Source organism: Hyperolius riggenbachi, chromosome 4, assembly GCF_040937935.1.
Source record: "Hyperolius riggenbachi isolate aHypRig1 chromosome 4, aHypRig1.pri, whole genome shotgun sequence".
Classification (NCBI taxonomy): Eukaryota; Metazoa; Chordata; class Amphibia; order Anura; family Hyperoliidae; genus Hyperolius; species Hyperolius riggenbachi.
Window position 1 is genome coordinate 201645839 of NC_090649.1, and position 15645 is coordinate 201661483.

The 15645-nt window shown below is 44.9% G+C and overlaps 1 protein-coding gene across 3 annotated transcripts in view; it reads left to right on the forward strand.

Moving 5' to 3' along the window:
* Positions 1–507: 507 nt before the first annotated feature.
* Positions 508–15645, forward strand: part of PCYT1A (phosphate cytidylyltransferase 1A, choline) — a 68122-nt gene continuing 52984 nt past the window's right edge. The window contains exon 1 of one of the 3 annotated variants that reach the window (XM_068281232.1): positions 508–588. The gene's annotated coding sequence lies outside the window, so the exon portion shown is untranslated. Of the gene's footprint in view, positions 589–680; positions 704–6586; positions 6767–15645 lie in introns of those variants that run through there. The other 2 variants (XM_068281233.1, XM_068281230.1) reach the window with 2 other exon arrangements.

Consider the following 15645-nt stretch of genomic DNA (forward strand, 5'->3'; position numbering starts at 1 on the left):
GCAGTATTGTCTGAATCACACCAGAAATAAGCATGCAGCTAATCTTGTCAGATCTGACAATAATGTCAGAAACATCTGATCTGCTTCATGCTTGTTCAGGGTTTATAGCTAAAAGTATTAGAGGCAGAGGTTCAGCAGGACAGCCAGGCAACTGGTATTGCTTAAAATGAAATAAATATGTCTCCACATCCCTCTCATTGTAGTTGTCCTTTAAACCAGCCTAAAGGATGTGTTTTGTCGAAGGAATACCTGATAGAATCACCTCTATAATGCTGACGGCATACACCTTTTTTTTAATTCTCTATTCTAAAGCCTGTTAAAATAGTAATTTATTTTCTTTTATTATTTGTATTACTACAGTATAGTCATAGTTAGTCAAACGAACATATGTTATCACAGCAGGCACAAAATGAAACGAGAGGTTAGGCGAGCAGGCGGAACTCTAGAGCGTGTCTACAGTTCCTGACGGACTGTTATGCGGTTTTGCAAGAGGGTAGCGCTAGCTGTGAGCTGTACTTCCGGGCATTGCTGTCAGACTTTGCTACACTATTCGCCCCGCCCAGAAGCTGGACACGGAGGCACTGAGAGGTGAGAGCTGTCTTGTTTCTGGTTCTGTGTGCAGTCTCTGGATGCCTACTCTGGACGGAGAGTATTGTATGCGGCACAACAATTACATTCGGGCATACACAGTGCCACACCAGTGGTATGCAGTATTGACAAATGGGTGCCCACTGGGCACAGGGCAAGCAGTGGGACAGGAATGTGCGGTGCAAGGCTACATAAGGAGTTGGTAGATCAGGGTAGTTGACACGATGAAAGGACAGATTAGGGTTAATTGGGGTAATAAGGGGAACTATAGCTGGCATGGAAGGATGAAAGTTAGATGGGGGTTAGGGGTGGTTAAATGGGTGTGGAAGGAGGGTTGGCTAGGTATGTGATGATTAGGAGAGGTGACATGGGAGTGGAAAGATACAGGAGTGTTGAATGAGTGAGCAAATGAGCATAGAGATGTCAACGCTATGTAAAATACAGTACTTATCTAACTTACTTACTTACTAAGTACTTACTTAATAATAATTACGTTTTTTTTTTGCAAAATAAAAAAAAATCCAAGTTTTGCATTGTAGTTTGAACTTGGGCTAGGTTCTCAATGGTACATTGCATTGCAGTCCCTGTGCTCAACAGAACAACAACAACAAAAAGTTGCACTGTATGTTATGCGATCTTTAGGTGGCATACAGTGAAGCATACAGTCAATAAGAAAAGTATGCTTCTCTGACTCTTAATGCACAGGTTATGCAGTGTGTTGGGAAACTGTAGTGTGTTGAACTCCAAGGCACCGAATGCACGTTTGAAGGTTCCATAGACTTACAGTGCGACTTTGTGTGTCAGATACTCCCATAAAGTTGCACTGCAACAAGCCTCTGTGAAGCTAGCCTGAGTCAATTTAAAATTCCATTTAGTCAGTTAGGTCCTCACTTTACAGCACTAATGGTAGTTTGGCATATAAGAATCTTTGTATAAATATGGTGGTAGTGCTACCACCATATTTATACATTGACTTTGACTGGATATTGCACATATCAAGGAGGAGCGCCCCACCTAGGGAACTATAACCCCACATATAGGGGGTATCTTCCCATTGTGTTTTTGTACTATTATATTGTGTTGAGATTTATAGATCTGCTAGTGAGCGCTGATATTGTTGGATTAAATATAAAAATCTTACAAATGTTTTGCATTCAGAAAAAAAAAAAGCCTACTGCTTCTCTCTGAATTATGTTGTGCTAGTGCTGAACATGTGCACATTTTTCCGAGTAACACACGATGCATGGAAAAACACCCTTAGAAAATCTCATACGTTTACGTACCATGGAAGTGGAAATAAGGTTTAAGCAGCTGTAGCAGGCTGGGTTCACTGCAGACCACATCCACAACATGGACAATGACTGCAGATCACACATTCTGCTGTGTCTCCTTCTGTTTTGGTGTCTGCCGTAATGGACAACTCTGAGTAGAGGCCTGCATCAGGTCAGGCACCCATAGGTTACTCAAAATTCGGTTTGGGTACCCGTTTTGATTCTAATTTCTAATCGCGGGTCAGTTTGCGGGTGCTGGTCGGGGGTAGTGAAAGCAAGCAAGCATGAGATAATTCTGTTTCTTTTGCTTCCCAAAATCTGTTATGGCTGCTGGAACCAGAATACTTAACTACTTGTTTGCTGCTGCTAATCTTTAATGCTAGCAGACTCCTTGCTGCTCTCAACCTGAAACTCTCCCTCCCCCATGTTAGTATCTTAGGCTAACTTGGAACATGTAAGTATGTGATTGAAGATGTCTTTTTTCATAGCTGGACAGAACTAATTTAGTCGTCATTTAGGCCTGGAACCCACTGAAAACAGCAAACGCAAAACGCTACCGCTAGAGTTTTGTCTGAGCCGTTTGCAAGCGGATTCATGCGCGTTTGAGGTCGCGTTTTGCAACATTGTATTTTTTTGCTCAGTGGTTGTGTAGCGTTTTGCGTTTTTATCCTGATTGGTCATGTGAATTATTTTTAATTTTGTTACAGTGTGCTGAACCGCAAAACGCTAGCAAAACCGCTCCGTTTAAGTTTTGCTGAGCGTTTCTGCTAGCGTTTCAATACTTTACATTGAAACGCTAACGCTCCCAAAATGCTGCATGTCCTGCGTTTGCGTTTCTGGGAAACACAAACGCTCCTGTGGAAGTTGCCCCATCCATTAACATCAGCTGAGCGTTTTGGCAAAACGCTAGCGTATCGCAGCGCTGCCAAAATGCTCAAAAAAACGCTCTTGTGGGTTCCAGCCCTTAGTCAAAAGAAGGAAAAAAAAAAAAACTTAATCACTTCTTTGGCTTTGGTTTGTGTATAAAAATAGGTTTCACTTACTTTACAGCTTTCCAATGATAGTATATTTGTGCAGGTCGCAGGTGATCCTCACAAAGGAGAAGGTCGTCCTTGCCCTATAAAGAACGTGAGACCGGGAGCCCTTATGGTGCAGTGTCGTTAGGATTAATATGAGGACAATTAATGTGGGTAGTGTATACTCACAAAGGTGGGTTGCAAAACTGCAACCACCGCAAATGCATGCGGAAAAGTATATTGTCCAGTAAACTTTCCCACCGCTTTCAGACTCTGCAAAGCAAACATGACAACCCGCAATTTATGTTTGAGCTACGGCTCAATGAAAGATTAGAGTGCAGAGTGGAAGAAACTACAGCCCGGCCTGAGCGCTAGCAATCGCCCGGCCTGTGAACAGAAGCAGCTGACAAGCTGCCTATGGAAAAGAAGCCTTATATGTAAACTGACCCACAGGGAAAAAATGAAAATTCCTTCCAGCCTCTTGCACACTAAATGCGATTCTGATTATTTCATACGATCCAATTTTTGAGTCCGATTGAAAATGTACTGCACGCTGCTACATTTTTTTAAATCGGAATAAAAAATCAGATCGTATAAAAAATCGGAATCGCATGTAGTGTAGGCCTCACATGCACTGCGCATCTGTTAAATGCTGCACCAAACACAATGTACATAACTGGTCCTAAGTTCCAAATTTCACATCTTGCACATAGTCCTATCATCTGTGTCAGTGTGTACGATGTTATGGTGAATCTTTGTCCTGACACGTCAGCTGACTGACTGATAGGGGAATATCAGACGACTCATGTCCTAATGCAAGAGTCATGGGTTTTCTTGTGAAGGCTTTCAATTGCACTGTGTAGTGGTGGCCCTCTTGCAGGTTAACCAGTTACTTAAGTTTAGTGACCTTATTACTTCCATAATTTCTACATTTCACAACTGTATTTTATGTGAAGCTGGCAGAGAACCAGTTGTAGTTAGAGTCTGATAGTCAAGACAAATAACACTTATATTGCACTTTTCTCCTGGCGGACTGAAAGTGCTTGAGCTGCGGCCACTAGGGTATGCAGTGTTAGGGAGTCTAACCCAAGGACTCCTTATTTATTTATATAGCGCTGACATCTTCTGCAGCGCTGTATAGAATATATTGTCTTGTCACTAACTGTCCCTCAGAGGGGTTCACAATCTAATCCCTACCATAGTCATATGTCTATGGATGTCCCGCTTTGTATAATTCTACCATAGTCATATGTCTATGCATGTATCATGTAGTGTATGTATCGTAGTCTAGGGCCAATTTAGGGGGATGCCAATTAACGTGTCTGTATGTTTTTGGGATGTGGGAGGAAATCGGAATGCCCAGAGAAAATCCACGCAGACACATGGAGACCATATAAACTTCTTGCAGATGTTGCCCTGGCTGGGATTTTGAACCAGGGACCCAGCGCTGCAAGTCGAGAGCACTAACCACTGTCACTGTGCTTCCCGCGTCACACACGTGCCCACGTGTATGCAGAGGAGGAACCCCCGGAAGCCAGCAGAGGACAAGCGGAGGCTGTGGACTGCTTGCACGGGGCACTGGGGGGACATTTATCATTAGGGGGCGGCAGCGAGGCGGACGAATGTGGCGTCACAATGTCGATTCTGGATCGATTTCAGCATGAGATTGATTGGTAATTGACCTGTGGTGTATGGGCAGCTGATTTCTCTCGTATCAGATTCAATTAGAGAGAAATTTGTCTCTTGGTCAAATCTGCCTATACATCGCTAGATGTATGGCTACTTTAGCAGCAATTATCTGATAAAGGTGCATACACACATGCAATTACTGCTGCCCGCAGGGATTGGGAATCAATGAGGCCGGGCACTGTACGGATGCATCACTGGCCTATGGGCTAGGGATACGTTCTGTTGCTATGGAGAGAGGAGGAGCAGTTTCCTATTGGCGTGGTATGGAGGGGAACAATCAGTTTGGGCGTCACTGTTGCTAAAGATTCAGTGTGTCTTTATGTAGCGTTGGGGGGCACCTGTAGGGCACCTCATTCGAGTAGCCATCTAGTGTGTACCTAAGTTTAGAAGCTGAATAAACATAGAGGGCAGTGACAGTTGATGGGGAGACCTTTAAATCTACGTCCTTAAAGTGTATCTGAGGCCAATTGCATGATTTATACTTACCCAGGGCTTCCTCCAGCCTCCTCAGGCACTCCGTTTTCCCATTCTAAGCTCTGTTAGTTAGACCAGTCCTGCTCTTTTGCGCATGCACGGTCCCGTTGCGCTCCTGGCTGCAGGAGCGGGATGGGGGAAGGGGGCTGCATGGCCGTGCATGCACAGAACCACTCAACTAGGCATTCTAAAAGATCTCAGAATGGGAGAACGGAGCTGCCTGGGGAGGACTGCAAAAAATAAGAATATGGGATAGAGGCCTGCAGCGGGTCGGGTACCCGCGGGTAACCCGAAATGCTGGTCGGGTTCGAGTACCCGAATTGATTTAAGGTGCGGGTGCGGGTAGGGTTGCGGGTAGCGGTCTGCGGGTCGCGGGTAGTGAAAGCAAGCATGTATACCTTCCTTAGCTTTGGTTTGTGTATAAAAATAGGTTTTATTAACTTTACAGCTCCCCAATGTTACTTTAAATGTGTACTTTAGAAGAAAATGTAAAAAAGCGGGTAGTGGGCCTGCGGGTAGCGGTTCTGCGGGTGAGTGGGTCGCGGATGCGGGTCGGGTGCGGGTGTAAAAAAGTGGACCCGCGCAGGCCTCTAATATGGGACTCCAGGAAAATCCTATTTATGATTAGATACAATTGTTTCTCATCAGTTTATTTTTACTCTGGGTTCACTATAATTTTACCAGCCTTGTTCTAGAGAATAATTTTAAAATGTATAGTGGAACCATAGCTGTTAAAATATTTAACCTGGGGGGGCTATTTTATTTATTTTTCCTGGTGGGGGGGTTGCTCTTTGGCCCCACACATTTTTACTATGGGTAGGGGGATGTTTGTGTAGTAATTTTGCCTGTGATTGTTGTGGGAGAATGTGAATGTGTGGGCTGACACGTGTGTCTGGTTCTGAGGGACAACTGGTTTTTGATTTTTGTGAGGGAGAGAGGGTTTGTGATGGAGGCTTGAGTGTGGTATGGCTGTGTGTGATGCTGATTGTTGTGGGGGGGTTATTATTGTTGGTAGTGGCACTGATGAAAGAGGGGCCCATCTCCTTGCTAATTATCTAAAATCTGGCCAAACATGCATCAATTTTTTTCTGGCAGATTCAATCACTGATCAAATCTGACGGTTATCTGTGATGCAATGAGCCACATGGATTGTAATTTCAATCAATTTGTGGCTAAAATGGGTTGAAAATTATGAAAAACCCAGTTTACTGCCTAATAATACATTTTTCACCCAAGGCTCAAAAATGTTGATGAATCCTATAAAATACCAATTTTTGTAAGAGTGATAGAGCGCTGTGATATGAGACCTGCCGGATTTGTCTGGTTCCTGCCAGCACTGCTATTCTGTACTCTTATTTATTGCAGTGCAAGCTGTGACAGTGCAAAGTTCAGCTTGCGGTAGTTGTGGTATTTGTTGAATTGATCCTTGCTTCAATACTGTACTTAGGACTAGTCACCAGTTTATTATTAGAGCTGAACAAAGTGCAAAATAGTGTCATCTATATGAGATGGTAGCGTGGCAAAAGATCAGGAGATGTTATCTAGTGGAGACAGCAATGTGCGCCTTTTCATCCACGCTGTTCCATTTAATGACATTTATGCTGTAATACAATCCTCGGTATAACTTGGTCTGCACTGAGATAAGGGAACGGCCAGTCTTGTATGCTTCTGTAGATGACTTAGCAGCTGACAACCTGCAGTGAGTGACTTTCCCAGTCTGGCTGTCAGGTGAGTTTTCTCTAAGAAGAGCTCCATGCATGACTTTGCAATAATATTATACAGAAAAATCTTGATTTGTTAGTTATTGTCAGTGATATGCTTATTAAAGTGGCACTGCATCCACGTCCAGTACAGTAAGGAAGTGTCATCTAGAGCCTGGGTGGTACTCATACTCAGGAAGGTTCTTCTGTTGTTTACACCCAGTAGGACTTTTACCATCCAAGTTTTTAGATAAAAACATTATGAACCATTTATAAACAAAACTAAATGTTTTCATTAATAGTACAATCAAAAGGAAAAGTTTGGAAAGCATCTGTACACAGTTATTGAGCACTTATAACAAATATAGATACATTGTATATGTGTTGACATTACTTAAAGGTAATATCCAGGCTATTACAAAAACCCAGGGCTTTCTCCAGCCCCTGGCAGCCACTATGTCCCACACTGCAGCTCCGCTCTCAGCCGCTGGCTCCCGGTGCAGAGGCCGACCTCGCAAAGTCGTCCTCTGCTGCGCCTGCGCAGTACACTCCAGACAGCACCAGGTAAGTATAAATCCTTTTGCTGTGATCAGGGCTGTCGAGTCGGAGTTTGAGCCGGGGCAATTTTGGGGAGTCGGAGTTGGAGTCGTTGATCTCATAAACTGAGGAGTCGGAGTTGGATGATTTTTGTACAAAATCCACAGCCCTGTTAAGTATTAGACTAAGGAGTCGGAGCCATTTTTGGTACCTGGAGTCGTGGTTTCATAGACTGAGGAGTCGGAGTTGGAGTCGTAAGATTTTTGTACTGACTCCACAGCCCTGGCTGGGATGCTTGAACAACTAAAGCCTGACGGTCAGTATGACAGCCTGGCAGCTGGCATTGTTTATAGGGGAATGAAGATAGTAGCCTCTGGATTCCTCTCACTTCAGATTCCCTTTAGATTCTTGTTAAAGAGGAGCTGTCAGCCATACTATCTCAGGAAAAAAACAACAAATATATAAGTAGATAAATACTTGCTCTACTTACATAACATATGTATTGCACTGTCCACGTTATGATTCATGTGAATTTTATAAAGGAAAAGTAGAGAATCCTATTCTAGACAGTTTCCATATTTACTGTGGCTATTTTGAAGCCAGTCCTGATGTAATACCCGCCCTTAAGCTGAGTACACACGTACGATAACGATCGTTCAAAAACGAACGATAACGACAATCGGAACGATAATCGTGCGTTCAAAAAGTGTGAACGATCGTTTTTGTGAACGATAACGATCGTTATCGTTCAATCGGACCGATCCAACCCGGCGGATTTTTTCGAAAGATAATCGTTCAATCGTTGCAGTGTGTACAAAGATCGTCCGATAACGCATGTTCTTATTGCCTGTCATAACGTCACTTCCGTTTGCGCACGCATTTTTTTATCGTTCGTCGTTCAGTACTTTATACTTATATCGTTCACGTGTGTACACAATCGTTCATTACGAACGATCTTTTCAGTCTAATTTGAATATCGTGTAAACGTCACGAATCGTTCGTAACGAACGATCTTTATCGGACGTGTATACGAACCTTATGTCTCCTCTGCCTGATTTGCCCGCCCTTCACTAAAGAAAGTGCATTGTTTCAGCCTGAGAAATTTTGGCCAATCAGAGAGGAACAGAGGTGTGGGAGGGGAAAACAAGAGGGAAAGAGGCTTCAGCCAATCAGGCTGCATTAGTTAAGTCTGAGGGGAAGTAGAGAAGCAAAAAAAAGACAACCCAGCATGCCCTGCAACTTCTCTTTTGTGTACTAAATGTTCTGTGTACCAAATAGAAGTCATGTAAACTGGGGAATGATAATTTATCAACAAGAAAAGTAATAGTGATTTTAACTTTTGGATTGCCTGGTTAGCATCCTTCTTACTTGTTTACCAGATAAAAATAAAGAATTGATTTTTGATTTTATGCCTGACAGTTACTCTTTAAGCAGAATGGAATTCGGTACCTTGAACTTTTCTTACAAACAGACAGATACCATACCGCATTGTTTAAGGACAACTGTAGTGAGAAGAATATGGAGGCTGCCGTCTTAATTTCCTTTTAAAGGATTTACGAGGCCTGTTTTCTAAAAAAAAAAAAAAAAAAAAAAGTTAGATACCTGTGTCAGTTTGTAAAGCACGGAGGACGCCGTCCGCGCCCTCCATGCCGTTCCGCCGGGACCCCGCCGCTCAATATCCCCCCGAACGTCCCCCGACCGCACGGCCCGGGTTGGGCTCTCCAGCCTTCACAAAGATGGCCGCCGGAGCTGGCCGCGGCTGCGCAGTCCGCATAGTCGCGAGTGCGGTTGCACAGCTCTAAGGCCAACCCCCCGAACCACGCTACAGGAAACAGCCTGTTACGTGGATCGGGGGGGTTGACCTTAGAGCTGCGCAGCCGCACTCGCGGCTATGCGGACTGCGCAGCCGCGGCCAGCAATACCAGATGCCTGGCAGCCATGTTGGTCTATTTGGCTGCAGTGGTGTTTGAATAACACCAGACACAAGCATGCAGCTAATCTTGTCAGATTTGACAGTAATGTCAGAGACACCTGATCTGCTGCATGCTTGTTCAGGGTCTATGGTTAAAAGTATTAGAGGCAGAGGATCAGCTGGACTGCCAGGCAACAGGAAATAAATATGTCAGACTCCATATACCTCTCACTACAGTTGTCCTTTAAAGCAGTGTTCCCCAACCCTGTCCTTGAGGCCCACTAACAGTGCATGTTTTGTGGAAATCCACAAAGGTAGTTAATCAGCTCTGCTGAGACACTAATTACCCCACCTGTGCATGGTTGTTGTTTCCTGTAAAACATGTACTGTTGGTGGGCCTTGAGGACAGGGTTGGGGAACCATGCTTTAAAGGAAAGCTGAAGCGATAGGAATATGGAAGCTGCCATATTGATTTCCTTTTAAGCAATACCAGTTGCCTGGCTGTCCTGCTGTCAGCCATAGACCCTGAATAAGAATTTACAGATCAGGTTTTTCTAACCATCATTGCCAGATGTGACAAGATTAGCTGCATGCTTGTTTCTGGTGTAATTAAGACACTAGTGCAGCCAAATAGATCAGCATGGCTATCAGGCAACTAGTATTGTTTAAAAGTAAATAAATATGACAGCCTCCATATCAATCTCATCTTGGGCTCACTTTAAATAAAGAAAGATGAGTTCTATTTTACTAGCCACAACACCTAGTCCTGATTACTGCCAGACCTGTGGTATCAGAGATCGTAATAGAACCTGTCAAATGAAGTTGGCTGACAGTAAAGGAAGACTTGGTGCTATCTAAAGAAATTCAGGAACAGATGTGAAACAAAGTAAGTGGCTGGATAGTGTAATGGTTAAGGGCTCTGCCTCTGACATGGGAGACCAGGGTTCGAATCTCGGCTCTGCCTGTTCAGTAAGCCAGCACCTATTCAGTAGGAGACCTTAGGCAAGTCTCCCTAACACTGCTCCTGCCTATAGAGCGCGTCCTTGTGGCTGCAGCTCTAGCGCTTTGAGTCCGCCAGGAGAAAAGCGCGATATAAATGTTATTTGTCTTGTCTTGTGTCTTGACAACCCAGCCACAGGAGCACGATCAAGGAGCTGCGCTGCCGGGCCAGCACATGTGCAGTAGTGCGCGACTTGGCCAACGCAAGGACTTACGTTGACTTTAACAGACACCTGAAGGGGGGTGGCAAGGAACGGGAGGAGCAGTAAACATGAGGTCTCCGGCACACACATGCCTGTAGTGATCATTTTATCAGGACATAACGCCTCGAGTATCCTTTTTAAAATAAATCAGGAAGGGGGCAGATACATTTTCACAGCACTGTACGTAGTGCTGGGAATACACCATTAGATTTTGTGTTAGATAGAGGGATCGATAGATAATTTCCGATCTGTTCGATCTTATTTTCGATTGTTTTTCTGATCGATTTCTCATAGAAGTGAATTGAAATTGATAAAGAAAAGAGATCGGAAATAAGATCGGAGAGTAAATCGACTGATAATCTCATCGTGTATTCCCAGCATTACTGTGATAACATGTAACATGTGATTACCTTGATCAAATCTTCCAGTGGCCTATTCCCTACTGTGTTCCTAAAGGCTCATACACATGTCAGATTTTTCCAAACGACCGGTCATTTGGACGTCAAATCGGGCGTGTGTACAGTCGGTCGTTCAGCTGATAACGCTGGTTTTGATGAATCTGCTTGGCGGATCTGTTAAAACTAGCGCTATCAGCTGAACGACCGACTGTACACGGTTGATTTGACTTCCAAACGACCAGACGTTTGGAAAAATCCGATGTGTGTATGAGCCTTAAAGAGACTCTGTAACAACATTTTCAACCTTAGTTCTTCTATCCTATAAGTTCCTTTGCCTGTTCTAATGTGCTCTGGCTTACTGCAGCCTTTCCTAATTGCACAGTAGCTGTGTTATCTCTGTTATATGATCTAATCTTCTCTCTTCTGTGGGCTCTGTCGGCAGAGGCTGGAATATGTGGAATGTGCTGCACTGCTTGTCATTGGCAGAAGCTATACACACCCCCTCCAGGCCCCCTGCAGGCTCTGTATGACTCACACACTCTGCTTATGTGAGCCTATCACAAGCTGGTTAGTTTGTTTGTAAACACTGCCTAAAACTGGCAATTACAAGCCAGGTTTGCAGCAGAGAGTGGCAGAAACAGCACAGATGGGCCCAGGAGAACATAATGAATAGAATGGTATACAGATTCTCTTTAACTGATCAACTTCTAATTGAATTCAAACAGTTAATTGATCAAAAGTGTGTTGGAATGCTCTTTATAGCATGCAGTAGAGCAGTGTTTCCCAACCGCTGTTCCGCGGCACACTAGTGTGCCGCGGAACGTTGCCTGGTGTGCCGTGGTCTTATCCCCCCTCCCGCCCGTCCCTGCGGCCGCCGCTGTTATTACCTTAGCAGCGGCCGCTCTCCCCTCTCCAGACCATGTATATGCTAGCAGCGTATCTCCGGCTGCTCTGTGTGATGCACTGATGCGGAAGGAGGCAGGGCTCGGTTACCATAGTAACGGCGATACATATCGCCGTTACAGGAAGCCGCTGCCCTCCTTTCTTCCGCATCAGTGCATCACACAGAGCAGCCGGAGATACGCTGCTTGAATATACACGCGCCGGAGAGGGGAGAGCGGCCGCTGTTAACAAGGTAATAACAGCGGCGGCCGCGGGGACGGGCGGGAGGGCACTCAACTGGCTATACTGGGGCACTATTCTGGGGTACTATACTGGCTATCCTGGGGCACTAAACTGGCTATACTGGGGCACTATTCTAGCTATACTGGGGCACTATTCTGGCTATACTGGGGCACTATACTGGGGCACTAAACTGGCTATACTGGGGCACTATTCTGGGGCACTATACTAGCTATACTGGGGCACAATACTGGCTATACTGGGGGGGCTATACTGGGGTACTATACTGGCTATACTGGGGCACTATACTGGCTATACTGGGGCACTATACTGGGGCACTAAACTGGCTATACTGGGGCACTATTCTGGGGCACTATACTAGCTATACTGGGGCACAATACTGGCTATACTGGGGTACTATACTGGCTATACTGGGGCACTATACTGGCTATACTGGGGCACTATACTAGCTATACTGGGGGGCTATACTGGGGCACTATACTGGCTATACTGGGGCACTAAACTGGCTATACTGGGGCACTATTCTGGGGCACTATACTAGCTATACTGGGGCACTATACTAGCTATACTGGGGCACAATACTGGCTATACTGGGGGGCTATACTGGGGCACTATACTGGCTATACTGGGGCACTATACTGGCTATACTGGGGCACTATACTAGCTATACTGGGGGGCTATACTGGGGCACTATACTGGCTATACTGGGGCACTATACTGGGGCACTAAACTGGCTATACTGGGGCACTATTCTGGGGCACTATACTAGCTATACTGGGGCACAATACTGGCTATACTGGGGGGCTATACTGGGGTACTATACTGGCTATACTGGGGCACTATACTGGCTATACTGGGGCACTATACTGAGGCAACTAAACTCCCTACACTGGGGCAACTATGCCAGCTATGCAGCCGCACCCCAGCCCCCCCCCCCCCCCCCATAGCGGCACTGTCCACTAGGTCGCGCAAACAACCGGGGGCCGCATCGCCCCCACCGCGCGCGCGCGCGCCGTTCCCCGGGGAAAAATTTGGTCAGACAGTGTTCCCCGGGCCGGAAAAGGTTGGGAAACACTGCAGTAGAGGATTGATGGCTGCATAATGTACTGCATAGAGTGGTACAATGCTAGTAATATGATCAAGTTTAAAAATCAAGTGGACAAGGATGTGAAAACGATCACTACTCCCTGATTGGTCACTTGCCGTAGTGGGGTGTTATTGACCCTTGTATGACTAGCAGTAGAGCAGTGAGGGGAATTATGTACCTTGAACTCCACAAGCAGAGGGGATGTATTATGAAACTTTACTGTTCCACCAGGGTTTGTGACCTACACAAAAAAAAAAAAAAAGTCTTGACCTTCAGCTTTGTGCTGTAAAGTCATATAAAAAAGTTTTTTTTTTTAAAATTTATTCATAATCACAAAGTTTGTTTTGGGAAACTTAAGTTGCAAGTGTGTACAAGTCTTGATACTTTGTATCTTTATCTAATGCTGGGAATACAAGGCTCAATTCTGAACTGATTAGATGGTTAGATAGATAATTTCCAACATGTCCGATCACCGTTCGATCGTTTTGCCGCTCGATTTGTCATTGAAGTGAATTGAAAAAAGATAAGAAAAACGAGCGGAAGAGAATCGAGCGTGCAAAACGATCGGGCGCAGAAACGACCCGTGTATTCCCAGCATTAGATTTTGTACTGTTCTTTGTTGATGTCAGACCTAGAACACTAGAGCAGCAAATGTTGATGTTGTTGTTGCACTCATCATGGCTTGATCCAGCTAAAATAGTTTAAATAGTAGGGCAGAGGCTACTGGTTTCTGTGTCTTGTTTTTACACTGTATGACGGTCTCTGAGCAACCTAGTAACCTGTATGATTAGGCATGTTTAAATATAGTCTGCAATCTGAGACTGTGACCTGTTTGACAGTACAAGCAGATCTGCAGCCTTAATCTGTGCATTCCAAAGCTAATTCCTCACATTCATTTAGTTGATGGACGTGGAAATGTGACGTGGATATATACAAATCATAGAATTTGGTGTATAGTCTATGGAGAAGAGGAACTACTGCATTATGCTGCATTATGTTAGCATTATTTTAGCATTCTGAGATTTGAAGCGCTTAAAGAGGAGCTGTCAGCTATATCATTAAAAAAAAAACCACATATTTAAGTAGATAAATACTTGCTCTATGTACATAATATATGTATTGCACTGTCCACATTTTGATTTCAGTAAGTTTTGTATAGTAAATAAAGAGAAAACTGTTTTAGGCATTTGCGATTTTGGAATCCCTGTGTCTGAAGCCAATTCTGGTGTCATTTCCTCCCTTACTTTGGGTGGGTGGCCAATGCAAACACAGACAGTCTTCAAGGGAACCTAAACTGAGATGGTTATGGATTTTTCCTCTTAAATAATACCAGTTGCCTGACTCTCCTGCTGATCTTGTGTCTCTAATACTTTTAGCCACAGCCTCTCAACAAGCATGTAGATCAAGTGCTCTGACTGAAGTCGGGCTGGATTAGCTGCATGCTTGTTTCAGGTGTGTGAATCAGCCACTACAGCCAAAGAGCTCAGCAGGACTGCCAAGCAAATGGTATTGTTTAAAAGGAAACATCCATATGCCTGTCAGTTTAGGTCCCTTTAAGACACTCCCACCCAGCTTTGCAATAGAAAGTGCATTGTCATTCTGTGACTCTGTGTAGCATCTTAGCATGAGAAATATTGGCCAATCAGAGAGGAACAGAGGTGTGGGAGGGGAAACAGCTTCAGCCACTCAGGCTGCATTAGTTAAGTCTGAGGGGGAAGTAAAGAAGCAAAAAAAAGACAACCCAGCATGCCCTGCAACTTTCTTTGTGCGGCAATGTACCAAATAAGAGTCAGGTAAAATGGGGAATGATCTTTTATCAACAACAAAAATAATAGTGATTTTTTTTTTCCCTTTTGGATTGCCTGGTTAGCATCTTTATTAATTGTTTACCAGATAAAAATAAAGAATTGATTTTCGATTTTATGTCTAAAGGTCCGTACACACGCCGGACTGGAGGCAACGACGGGTCCGTCGTCACCTCCCGCTGGGTGGGCGTTCCAACAACAGTCCGGCGTGTGTACAGTCTGTCGGCAGACTAATACGGCTGTTTCTGAGCGATCCTATCAGTCTGCAGACAGACTGTACACACGCCAGACTGTCGCTGGAACGCCCACCCAGCGGGAGGTGACGACAGACCCGTCGTTGCCTCCAGTCCGTCGTGTGTACGGACCTTAACGGTTACGCTTTAACTACTTAAAGACCGCCTCACGCCAATTGGCATGAACGTGGCGGCAGCCCCTGGACCGCCTAATGCCAATTGGCATATAGACCTGGGGTAGTGTTTTGCTGGGGATTGCGCGTGCTGATGCGCGCATCCCCCGTTTGAATGACGGAGCTCCACTACGCCGCTAGGAGACTGTTAGAAGGCAAAACCGCCGTCTATTTACATTGTACAGCGCTGCGATCCATGGCAGCGCTGTATTGGGGACAACTGTGTCACTGGGCTGTCCCCTTTGGAGGCACAGAGAACAATCGGCTCTCATAGGCTGATGTCTATGAGAGCCAATTACTGTGATTGGCTGGCAGGGGGAGAGAGGGAGGGGGGATATAAAAATAACAAATAGGGACATTTATTACAAAAAAAAGCACAAATAAACAAACATTGTGGGAGCGATCAGAGCCCACCAA